Source organism: Lygodium microphyllum, chromosome 9 (genome assembly GCF_053477565.2).
Source record: "Lygodium microphyllum isolate KBCC chromosome 9, Lygodium_microphyllum_v1.1.10, whole genome shotgun sequence".
In the NCBI taxonomy this organism is placed as follows: Eukaryota; Viridiplantae; Streptophyta; class Polypodiopsida; order Schizaeales; family Lygodiaceae; genus Lygodium; species Lygodium microphyllum.
The window spans coordinates 75,241,006-75,253,079 of record NC_141143.1 but is presented as its reverse complement, the minus strand read 5'-3'; the positions used below and the strand labels follow the sequence as shown (position 1 = coordinate 75,253,079).

Sequence of the window (12,074 nt, the reverse complement as noted above, 5' to 3'; positions counted from 1 at the left end):
CATGCTACCCTCTTCATCCATTCTTGGCCCGCCTCGTCTCCCATTGTTCCACTTCGGCGCCTCTTACACCACCGCTCCGCCATTACGAGTCTCGCTCTCTCCCCTTCTGGAACCAGTGTCGCCTTCTGCTCTCTTGATCACTCTGTTAAGCTCTTCTCGTACCCAGGTAAGCTTTTTTTCTCTGATTGAAGTTCTCTTTTGGGGTCAGTGTCTCTTTCTACATGGAAACGATCCAGTGAATCAAGTGGACGTTCAGCGGCGCTACGCTCCTTTGCAATGCAGGAAATGTGCTCGCCTGAGTGCATCCTTTTCTCTGTTTTTCTCTCTGATTACTTGATGCTCTCGATTATTTGTGATGAAAACTTGGATTTTTCTGTTACTGCTTGTCTTAACCAAGTTGCTGCTCTCATTTATAACAAGTAGGGGGTCTTTTGGAAAAAGCTAGGGCACCATTTATCCTTTAGTAATGTCTCTCACCTTCATGCATAGTTTGGGTTTATGAATCTTTGGGTTCCCCTCATGGGAGACTACACTACAGCTTCCTAAACTTTTTGGATCGTTGAATTTTTATAGTTTGTGAGATGGCTCGTCTAATATTAGAAGGCCTAGCTCCATCAAGTACTATCTTCTTCTACTAACATGTCCAATGCCAGTTTCTGCAAAGCGGTGCCTGGCTACGTTATTGAGTAGGTGCTCATCTAGGTTTCTCCTGTTATGCACCTAACTATGTTCATATCAAGACATCTTGTGGTGCATTTCCTAAGCTTCAACGTGTTGGAATAAAGCCATAGGTTGTTCGTTATTTAGCTATGAGTGTTGGCCTCAACTTTAGCAAAGGAGGTTGTGAGAGACTATTTGTCCCTCTCTGTGAGAATAGGCGATTGGAAGAAAGTCTTAGTAGCAATCACCAACTATACACACCCAATAAAATGCCACAAAACTGTTTGCTGATATCATTTTGTGTTATTTTTAAAAGCGAGAGAGGAGCACCATGTAACTCGTAGAACTTGGTAAGCATTTCTTCAATTGAAAAAAGTTGTGAAAAATTTAAGTGTGACATTGTTGTGGTTGGGTAGGCTTTCTTGTGACTCCATTTGTTATTGGATGACTAGTGGAAAAAGACTGGTGAGTGGTTTGAAATCTTTTCCTATTATAGGAATGCTTGAAGCATAGCTGTTTGCTTGTCTCATGCTACATCAATAATTGTCGTTTTGTTTATTGGCATAATTACAAGCATAATTTGATGCCTTCTTCTCTTGAAGTTGGTACCTTAGCTTAGGACCAAACTGCATCTGCATCCTGTTTTCCCTCTCCAGGAAGGGTTCCTGTATGTAGGCCGTTAGGCAACATATCAAGACGTACATCAAGTCATTTACTGGATTCTTACTGCATGGAAAGGTTTGGATTTAGTTTGTGATTTGTCACTTGTTTTTGATAGAGATATCAAGCCAGACAATCTATTACTAGATCGCCATGGGCACATGAAGCTTTTAGATTTTGGGCTACACAGGTATATTAAACATTATTCTTTTCTTTTATTGTTTTGTACTGCATGTATTTGACAAATTGCAATGTCTCATATTTGTAAGGTTTTGTTGGTAATATGATTGCCCTATTTGTAAGGTTTCGTTGGTAATATGAGTGCTCTATTTTATGAGATCTTGTCATCATCTCTTGCTTTCTACATGATATGGTTTTATGGATTCCAGAGTAGATTTGTGCACATATCTGATCAAAAGACCATGGATCTTAACAAGAGAATAGAAAAATCTTCTTCTTCTCATAGGAAGAAGAGAAAGTCTCAGCCAAAGCTGGATGCTTTCTTATCTAAGCGTCCAGCCAGCAATGTGACTAGTATGTTGGATTTCTAATTCTTGATGATATGTTGGATTTCTAATCTTGATGATATGGTGTACTGCTCGTGTTTGATGATATGCTGAATTGCTCTCTCACTTTTTAATGCTCTGGTTTTATACCACTTGCATGATATGTTGGACCTCTACTTCTTGATGGTATGCTGCTGAACTGTGCATGTTTGCAGTAGTCCCCAACATCTGGTAAAGAAGTTTCCAATTCCTGAGAAAGAGCAGAGCTGGATTACATTCACCCTGCCATTCACCCGTCATAGCTTTGATTCCCATCTTGGCTGGTGGCAACGATCTCTGCATCCCCCGCATCTACTTCATGACCTCTTGAAAAGCTGGTAATCTTTGATTCTAACATGCACATATTATTTAGGTTCCAGTTTTCCAATTCCCATCATTAGTGTGTGTGAAATAGAGAGATTGAGAGAGAGAGAGAAAAAGAGAGAATAGTTTGTGTGTCAATGTCTTTTTTGTCTTTTTTTTTACTCTTCCTTCCTCATTCTCTCTTGTATGGTTGTTTTGATTAGAGATCTGATCATTCATGTCTCTTGTATGGTTATTTTGATTAGAGATCTGATCATTCATGGCATCAAAGACTCACATAAAGGTGTGTGATCATGGGAGTAACGAGAAGAAGGTGTTGGGCTACGTCAGAGTGATGGCAAATTGCACTTATAGTGATATACGTCAAGAGATCATCCAAGATGGCATTGTAAGTGAATCATTCGAGTTTGTTATTGAAGATGAAGGCTGTGATGGAGTATGCATATTGAATGCATTACAAGAGGAGCGTTGGAAAATTGAGAATAGCAAGCGAGTTGGCATAAAGAGGTTATCAACCACGGTGGATGATGGAGGGTCCTCAAAGCGTGTTTGTAGAAGCTTAAATACTTCCATGGAAGCTATTGCTATGGATGGGATGGAAGAGGGCGATCAAATAAGGGAAGCGGGTGATCATGGTGGGAGAGTCAACATGCTCAAGAGTGTTTTAGTAACACAAGAAGCGCTCAAAATTTGGGAGCTCCAATGTGAGAAGGTCCGCAAGAAGTTGAGTGAGAGAAAGCCATCTAGAGATGATAAATTTCAGCTCATCACGGAAGATGTCAATGACCAACCTTTGATTCGAGTGTGGTGCAATGAATGTGGGAGTGCTTATGGATCGGGAGTGACTAGTGGCAAGCAATCCGCATACTCATGCTTGTCAAACTTCATGAGATTTCACATTCTAGATGGTCAAGCACATCAAAAACGATACTTATCTAACCGAAGTTTGAGGTTTGATGCGTTTTCTACTCATGGTTCTCATGGAAGTACTCCAAAAGACGAGAATGATTCTGATGATGCAATAATAATCTTGGCAGCTATTGAGGAGATGAATAATTTCAATAGAACTCATGAAGTAAGAATCAACTTCTTGTTTTATGTTGTAAATTGTAATATTTTTTTGTAAAAGATATTTGTTGAATCATGTAAGACAATTCTTAGTCCCTTATTTTGGTTCCTTTTTTAAGGATTTTTGCTTGTGCATATCAGATTCAATTGTCAGCTACGTTTCTAAACTCTTATCAAAATTTTGTATCCTCATGTAGGGGCTGATTTTCAGTTGGTTGAAGCAACTTTACATGACTACAAAGATAAAAATAGTGTCAAAGTTGTGTGCAAATATGATGGGAAGTGGCTGCACCTATGTCCTCGAGGTTCAGATTTGCAGACCATCCTAACACAACATATCAATGCAAAATCTCACATCAATGCATGGAGCAAGAAGACCACAATAAAGCAATCATCTTCTCTCTTCACAGGAGCTAGTGGGCGACCTAAAAAGAATTTTGAAAAGGATCCATGTCAACAAACTTTGGGTGCATTCCTCGTATCAACCAAAGAGCATGCGGAGGTGGCTTCCATCCATGCAGGTGATTCAAGCTCTCATTTATTAAATCTGTGTTGGGGATTATGGCAGTGTAAACTTGATGTTAATGGTAGTGAGGTTGATATAAAACCTTTTCTCCAAGACCTAAAGATGGGTGAAGAGTGGTTTTGTGAGCCACATACAAAAGCTACTTTATATGATGGGGATGTTGAATACAGGATAGATGGATGCTTTAGGCATGTGTGCTGTCTTCGGATCTCAAGAATTGGAATTCCGTTTGAAAGTTTCACATGCGAGTATTGTAAGAAAATTCCATCTTGCGCTGATTTTCGTGGCAGAGTGTATCGAGAGGGTAGTGCAATTGAGAAAAGAGGAGAGAGGCAAACAGGTCGAGGAAGGCGATTGGATTACCTTTCTGGTGCAGAGCTTAAAAGCGTTGTAGTTGAGACAAAGAAAAACTTGCGAGAGGCCAAGAGAAAACTATGGTGGTTGAAGGCAAAGATTGTGGTGCTTTCAGTGAGAATCAGGTCTTTAAAAGAAGCAAACTATGAGGCTATTAATAGGAAGGATGTGCAATGTTTTTGCAATAACATTATTGAGGCTCATAGGCAAGGAAAGTTTGGTGGCAAATTAGCTTTATGGGCTTTTCTTCAAGACATTGCAAATAATGCATTAAGATCGAAAAAGGGGCAAAGATATGCAGAATCCTCAAAGACCATTTTTGAGGTTGCAAAGCTATGGGGTGGGCCGCGCTTGCATGATTTTCTAAGTGTAAACCTTGGAGGGCCATCTTTGTCAACCACAAGGAGGCAAGGAAGAAAGGCAACTCAATTTCAATCCGGAGAGCATGAGTATATCGTTGATATGGTTGGAAAGATATACAAGGATGTAAAGTCCAAATATGGAATAGCATCACGGGTGCCATTCATTATTGTTGAAGATGAAACAACCATCAAGTGTCGCATCAGGTAAAAACTTAGTTGAATTTCTCTTCGCTTCAGTTTTAAAATTTATTTATGTAACAAGTCCATGGAAATAAAGATGTTAAAGTGGAGCTTCATGTTTTTGCAGATGGAATGCGAAGGATGACACTCTAATTGGGTTTTGTGGAAGAAAGGGAGAGGATCATCAATGCTCCTCAAATGATGTTATCATTGTTGGAGATGGAGCACAAGGATATGAGACAATAGTGGATGCCTTCCAAAATCACGTAGTGGGACATTATGCAAGACTGCTCATTGTCAACCCGCTTCATGAGAGTCTTCCACGGTTAGCTCTTGTTGTGCATTGCACTTGTAATCGCTTTGATAGCGATTTCATCAAAGCTCAATGGAGTCTTGTGGAGCAAATGTGGAATGCAAAATGGAAGGATTGCCTAGGGCCAATAATTGGACATGCTTCAGATGGTGATAGTAGACGTCGCAAGCTTATGCTTGAAGACTATTTAGGAAAAAGTGATAGAAAGTTTGGTATCAAATGGGATGGATGGAAACTCAAAGGCAGAATCATAGGAGACAATGTGTATGGACTACATGATCAAGATTTTGTGCATTGTGGAAAGAAGCTTGTGAACCCTCTTGATAGTCCTATTCGACAACTAGCGATTGGACAAGTTTGGATTACACTCAATCATGTTGCTTTGGTCTATAATCATTTCTCTATCGATCAACACAAGTTACGAGAAGAAGATATACAACGAAACGATCGGCAAAATTGGAGAGCAGCCCAAGTGATTGTCTCTAGACAAGTTCAAAAATGTATGATAGAAATGCAAAAAAAAGAGAGGAGCATGCAAGGGACTGGGGCATATTTGCAGGTTGTTGCTGATTATATAGAGATTTTTTTGTCTCCACATTTAGACTTGAGAGAGCGTGTGGTGCTTGCTAGTAAAGTGGTCTTCTTCTTCAAGTTGTGGAGATTATGGATTCATCATCATTCTACATACACTCTTAAGAAAAACTTCATTAGCAAAGAGGCTTACACAGATACCCAGCTTTCTTGTCATTTTGTGGTTCTACTTATAAAGATGTTTCGGGATTTCTTCCCAAATCTCAAGTGTCCTTTACATCTCACAGGATCGGATGCAGCAGAAATTTATTTCAGCAAGATTGGAGGTATGGTTGGGCAAGAAAGAGCATTTGATTTTGGAGATGTTTTGCATTGTGTTGGAAGCTTGAACAAGATTACCGTGCATGAATGTAAATCAAATGGGGTGACTTTTTCAAGGGCACATAAGAAACAAGAACACATATGGAAGGATTTGAACAAGCATGAAGGCATTTTGGAAGCAGATCTTGGGAATTACGAGAGTGTTTCCTCTGATGAAAAGTTGATAGATGCATTGAAAGAGGGATTGAAGCGGGCACAAGATCTTTGTGAGTCATTGGGGATCAAACCTAGCACAATCGAAGGAGTTGAATGGTGGACAGAGCCTTGGATAGATACACAATCAATGTGGTCAAAGATAGATGCTGAAATGGGTGACGCCGATGAGCACGATGACTTTGTGGAGCCTTGCGGTGAAGATAGGCCCATTGAAGGCAGCGACGGAGATGACGAGGTCATTGCTCTGAGTGAGATTCGACATGAGGTGGATGGGATTCTAGATGAGGCAAGCATTGAGGATGAAAACAAGACTATCTCGCCCGTGGTGGAGGTTGACAAGAAATTCATCTTCAAGTCTACTTTGGTGAGTCAACTCAATGGAAACTCAACACTATCAAAAGATAGGTTGACAAGGGTAAGACAAGGAGTGTATTTCAGCAATGAAGGAAAATTAGCATCAACAACCAATGGAAATTTCTTTGGAATAGGGTCAGATTGTGCTGTTTATTTCTACGATGACACATGTGGAAACAGAGACACAAATTTCAAGAGAAATGGAAAAGCCACAAAATTGAAGAAGATGCAAACTCTTCATAGTACATGGTATCTTGGAAGAGTCCAAAAGATGCGAAAGAAGGTAGGTGGCAGGTATGTAGATTACAAGCGAGGTCTTGACTTGGTAGATCGACCACAAGGGATGGAGGTTCAGCTTGGTTGGTATCAGAAGGTGAAAGGACACCATACATACTCTTATGATGTGACAGACTTAAACATGGTTGATATTGAGTCAATTATTGCATTGGCACATTTAACATACAATGAGGCTACTGATAGATATGTTCTTGATCAAAATGATTATCGAATCTTTAACGATTTCTTGAAGTCTGCTGGTTAGATGTTTATTTAAATCATGTAAGTATGGAACCATTTGGTTGTAATTTGTGTTTTAGTCATGTTATAACACAGGTGACCTTATTCTTTCCATTTTCATATGATTGCAGGCAACGAATCCTCCACCTTGCAAAGTGGGGAGGAGTTGGAATGACATGAGTTGGATTTTTGTGGGACTGAAGTGTTTTTTGGGAAGGAGTTGGAATGACATAAGCTGAATTTTTGTGGGACTCAAGTGTTTTTTGTGGGATTGAAGTGTTTTTTTGTGGAATGACATGAGTTGAATGACATCCACTATATGTTTTTTGGGAGAGCAGGTAAATTCCAACCATTGTCTCTTGGAAGAACGGGGTTTATCTCGTATAGTACTCTAGTTTTATAGTAGCCCAAATTCAGATTAGTTTCACGTAGCAATTGATTGTGTTATTGATATTTGCAGTACAGGTTCGTAGCAGTATGTATTAAGGCCTTTAACGATTAAGGCCTTCGACGGTTGAATTAATGGGCATGTACATAATATTTTGCTAGCAGCTCTCAAGGACCTTTTGGTTTGGCCAAGTCGGGCAGTTATACCAGTCTTTCCAGGTGATTACAGGTATAAATGAATTACCCTCCTTCTTAAGTGAGTTGTATAGGCTAATATCTGTCAAATGCTTCTCTCCAGTATGCAAGAATATCTAAGAGGACAACATGGTGAAGGTTCCTATCAGTTGTTTTGTTCAATTGTTGATTTAGCATGTCAGTAACTAATTTTTGTGTTGAGTCATCTCTAAAAAGTATTTTTGACAGTGATCCGGAAGCAAGCTATATGGGCCATCTCTATGTTCAGCTAGTTGAAGCAAGAAATCTGGCGAATTCACTGGAAGATTCGACCCCTATGTGATCTAGCAGTTGTTTGCAAGTCACTGTGAAATTTTATATCACTATCAAGGTCTCCTTTTGTAACACAAGAGCAGGTGGTTGGTTTTTTTTCAGAGCTGGGCTGGCTGTGCAGCAGCCTGAGTATGAAACAGGAGTGGCTTTCAGTGGACAACATTGACAGGCGGAGCAACCTTTCTGTGCAGGAGTTTATCACAAACTATGAAGAACCGAATGAGCTAGTAATCATAACAGATGCATTATGTAAGTGGCCAGCCTTGATGAACTGGAACAAGGAGTATCTAGTGAGAGCAGCTATTTGAATCAGCCCAAGTTTACAGCTGCTTTTTTCCTATTTTTTCTTGCAGTGTAGCCTGCAATTGGTTCTATGAGCTCACCGCACGAGAGGAGAGGGCGTCTGACAGATTGGCAGTCCTGCATGGCTTGCCGAAGTTACAGAGTAAGCTGCCAAATCCAACCAAAGAGGCTGATGGAGGAGTATCTTGGAGTCCCTCACAAGTGTATGATAACTGTGATACAAGAGGGGGTTGTTCTGCTATAAATGAAGTTGTAGTTTCACAATGTACAAGCCCAATGCCACTGCCTGATGAGCTTGCAGCAGTAAGCCCAATGAGACCGCCGCAAGGGTACCCAAGCAAAGGTCTTTCACAAAGAGCTTCTCCTAGAAGGTGGTCTGCCTCTCCTTTAAAAAAGGTTCAAGTTGGTCGATTTGGGAGCCGGCGGGCCGGGTCGGTCGTGATTCGCAGTATCAATTACTTTTCTGAACGCCAGAGTAAAGAGAGACACCATGTTATGGACACCAGTAGCAGCAGCGATGGTGAAGAAAAGGCTAAGAGCTGTACTCTAGATGAGCCAAACTAAGACTGATGGAGGAAACTCTAGAGCGTAGAAAAGCGGAGATGGATGCCCAAACAGCCAAGCTCAATGACAAAGCTCATGCCAAGGCTCGTGCTGCCAAGCTGCTTGCCCTTTAGGCCAACTTGAGGGATATGCAAAGACTCCAGGTAAAGATCTGGCTGAATTTGTTTTGGCATGAGATTTTGTCCATAGATTCTAATGTGTTATGAATATTTGACATCTGTTGGCAGGAGGATGGAATGGTTGGGCATGGCAATCTTCAACCATTGTTGACAAAGGATTACTCGAGGTCTGATAGTAGTCCTCCCTCTCCTCCCTTAACACCCTGAGTGGTGAAAGAGCAGGCATTGACACCAAAAGCTCATAGGGCAAAGAAGGCGGTGTATGCATCTCAAAAGAACTCAAGCACTCCTGGGAGCTCCAGACGAATAGTTTCCATCTCCCCTAAAACCACTCCTTGAGAAACTCTGGGGTAAGCCATTGGTCCAGAGGACCCCTAGTTCCTCAAATGCCCCTGAGAACTCTCTTTCCTCCTTGGTTCCTTGCTTTTCAGACCCGAAGAATGAAAACATGAAACCATCTCCAGGGAAGTTGTCGGGCTTTGCGATAGTGCTTTCCAAGGATGCTGGGATTCCTGCTCAGCATCCAGGAGCAAGCAAGGCTTTACAATCAGGACCAAATGGCAGTGTACCCAAAAGAAGTTCAAGGGTAGAGAAGAAGACCCGACCAAGGCAAACCAGGCAGAGTTTTGTGACAGGTGAATTAACAGATCCATCTCCTATGCCTGAAGGGGAGGTCTCCCTCTCCCTCTTGAGCACTGAAACTGACATAAAAGTGGAGGCTCCTATCATGAGCAAGATAAGGCAAAGTTCTGTTGCTCCTATTCAGGAAATGAAGCCCTTTTTGCGCAAAGGGTCTGGCATTGGACCTGGTGCTGGGCCAGGGATTGCAAAACTGAAGGCCGAAGCAGTGAAGAGTTCTGACGAAGATGTCCCAGGAACTCCTACAAGAATTTCTGATGAAGAGGCTCATGCATCTGCAAGGAGCGTCATGGACACCAGCGATGGGGAATGCATTCCTGTGGAAGCCCCAGTTGCAGATGCTTCCTTATCTTCTTACAAGGAGGAGGAGAAAGGGAAAGCACAGACTCTAGAGCTATCAGATGTTGATGTAACTCATAACTCAGATGGTGGCTTCTTTGCTGTATGCGAAGATGCCAAGGCTACTGAACTTTTGAAGGATGATAAATTGCCACACGTTGAGAGGGGTTGTCACATTGTTTCATTTCCCATGGAATTGGGCACTAATGAACGTCACGATAGTAAGTTTGCATCTGAGCCAGACTCTGTACCTCACACACCTTGGGATGAAGCAGCTGGAAAGGGAGTGCCAAGTGCTACTTTGTCTCAACTTCTCTCTGAGAGTACTGGCCAAGTGGTGCATATTGCATCCTCAGCAAGTGGTTCTGCGTCATTTCGTGCTAATCTAGCAAGTGGAGAGCAATATGCGCCCAGAGTCTCTCCTATGAAAGCTGCCTCTCCGGCTAGCTCAAGTTTGAAGCGTCTAGGCGCTATCATTCCTGACTACTTCAGTCCCTCTGCTGCTACCCTTGTGGAGTCCCCAGTTGGAAGTCTTGCTTCTCGGGATTCTTCTGGAGTTCAGTATTCTTCTGATACGGATCTCACTCACTCACAAAAGAAGTTGGGCTCCTCTCAAAAGTCTATAGTAGTGATCGTTCCACCCAAAGAACCTGCAAGAGGTTTCAAGCGCTTGCTGAAGTTCGGTCGAAAAAGTCGCGAAACACCAGATATCATTGTGAGGGATGGTGTATCTGCATCTGCCCCTTCAGAAGGTGACGACGAACTCGAAGAGGTCAACAAGGAAGCAAATAAGCACTCCTCTAATATAATACTCCAAAAACTGAAGCTTCAAGAGAGGCTTATAAAAGATTATGGTAGTGGTAGTCATGCCAGTAACACAGACACAGGACCAGGTAAGCTCTATTGTTCACTTTACTGTTTGTATTATGTATTTCTTTGGTATAAAAGTTTCACAAGAATAAGTGGAGCCTAAGTGAAGGAGGTCAGTGGCAGTTATATTTTAGATTCCATCTTATCTTTTTCATTTTTTTAAAATGCAGACCTATCTGTACAAAGCTCCATTGTTCCATCTAATTTTAAGCTTCAATATGATCATGCTCATGGGAGTACAAAGCTCAAAGGTAGCTTCTTCTGTTGATTTGCATTGATAGCTTTCCACTAGACGAAAGTTGTGTAGCTGAACATATTTGTTTTTATACCTGTTACAGCACCATGATCATTCTTTTCTTTGTCGACTTTTCGTTGCTGTAAACTTGGGCTGATTCATGATGAACATAGACTTGATATTTTTTACACTGTTGAGCAGGAGCAATCTTCTCAATGTATTAGACTTTCTGAAGCGGCCAAATTCTGCTCAACTGGTATCAGGCACAAGAGACCGTGTAAATTTGCATGACAAGTTCAAGAGCTTGTATGTCCAGATGTTTCCTGGTTCTATTGAAGAACTGGAGAGTAAAGCTACAGCAAAAGCTAAGCAAAGAAATGCTGGCTCATTTTGGGACACAGTGATGGATGCCAAAGTTGGCAGCTTCAAATTTGGTTTCTGAAATGCAGTTTTTTAGTGACCGCTATGTTTAGGCAGGTAATACTCTCTACAATCTTCCTGGTGCATGGTGAGAAAACTAACATATTTGCCTTGAGTTGTATCATGTGATACCTTATTAGGTTCGTTGGCATGCAAAGTCAACTTTGTACCGATTATCCCATTTGCCTGCTGGTGGCATAAAAAAGTTCTCTTTGGTGCTCAAATCATATGCAAGGAAATATATTGAAGTCAAAAATTTATATTTAGCAGCCTCATTGTCTTCATGTCTTTGCCATGTAGTAGCGTATTATTTTTGTAGCTTCATACCCTAAATGCTGAGGGTGGTTGAGATGTGACCAAAATGTCAGTGTTGATACACTCGTCATTTTCTTAATGTTGGCCTCTACTTTGTGTCTCATAAGAACAGGAAGAACTTTTTGCAATCTGAGTAGGGACTCCTGCTTTTTCGAGCTCTTGGCATCAAGGGTTGAACTATGGAGTGATCTCACAAGGACACACTTGCCTCTCTTCTCTATATGGAATGCTGCGCTTTCTTTATTATTATTATTTTACTCCATGGCATGCCCAATGCAAAGGGCTGATGTGTTTCACCGCACTACGTTTTACAAGATGGACAGTTGCTTCTTATTGCTGTATTGGCCCTAATAGCATGGATTTCAACCTGCATAGGTGTTTTTCTTTGTCCTAATGAAGGTTCTCAGTCAAGGTTGGAAAGCCACTCTCTAGTTGCAGTATCAAAT

The 12,074-nt window shown here is 41.4% G+C and overlaps 2 pseudogenes; both read left to right on the top strand.

Annotated features, from left to right (window-relative positions):
* The first annotated feature begins 5,129 nt into the window (after window positions 1-5,129).
* On the top strand, window positions 5,130-6,955 carry LOC148031191 (uncharacterized; annotated as a pseudogene).
* Window positions 6,956-7,955: 1,000 nt separating this feature from the next.
* Window positions 7,956-11,335, top strand: LOC148031190 (uncharacterized; annotated as a pseudogene).
* Window positions 11,336-12,074: the final 739 nt, after the last annotated feature.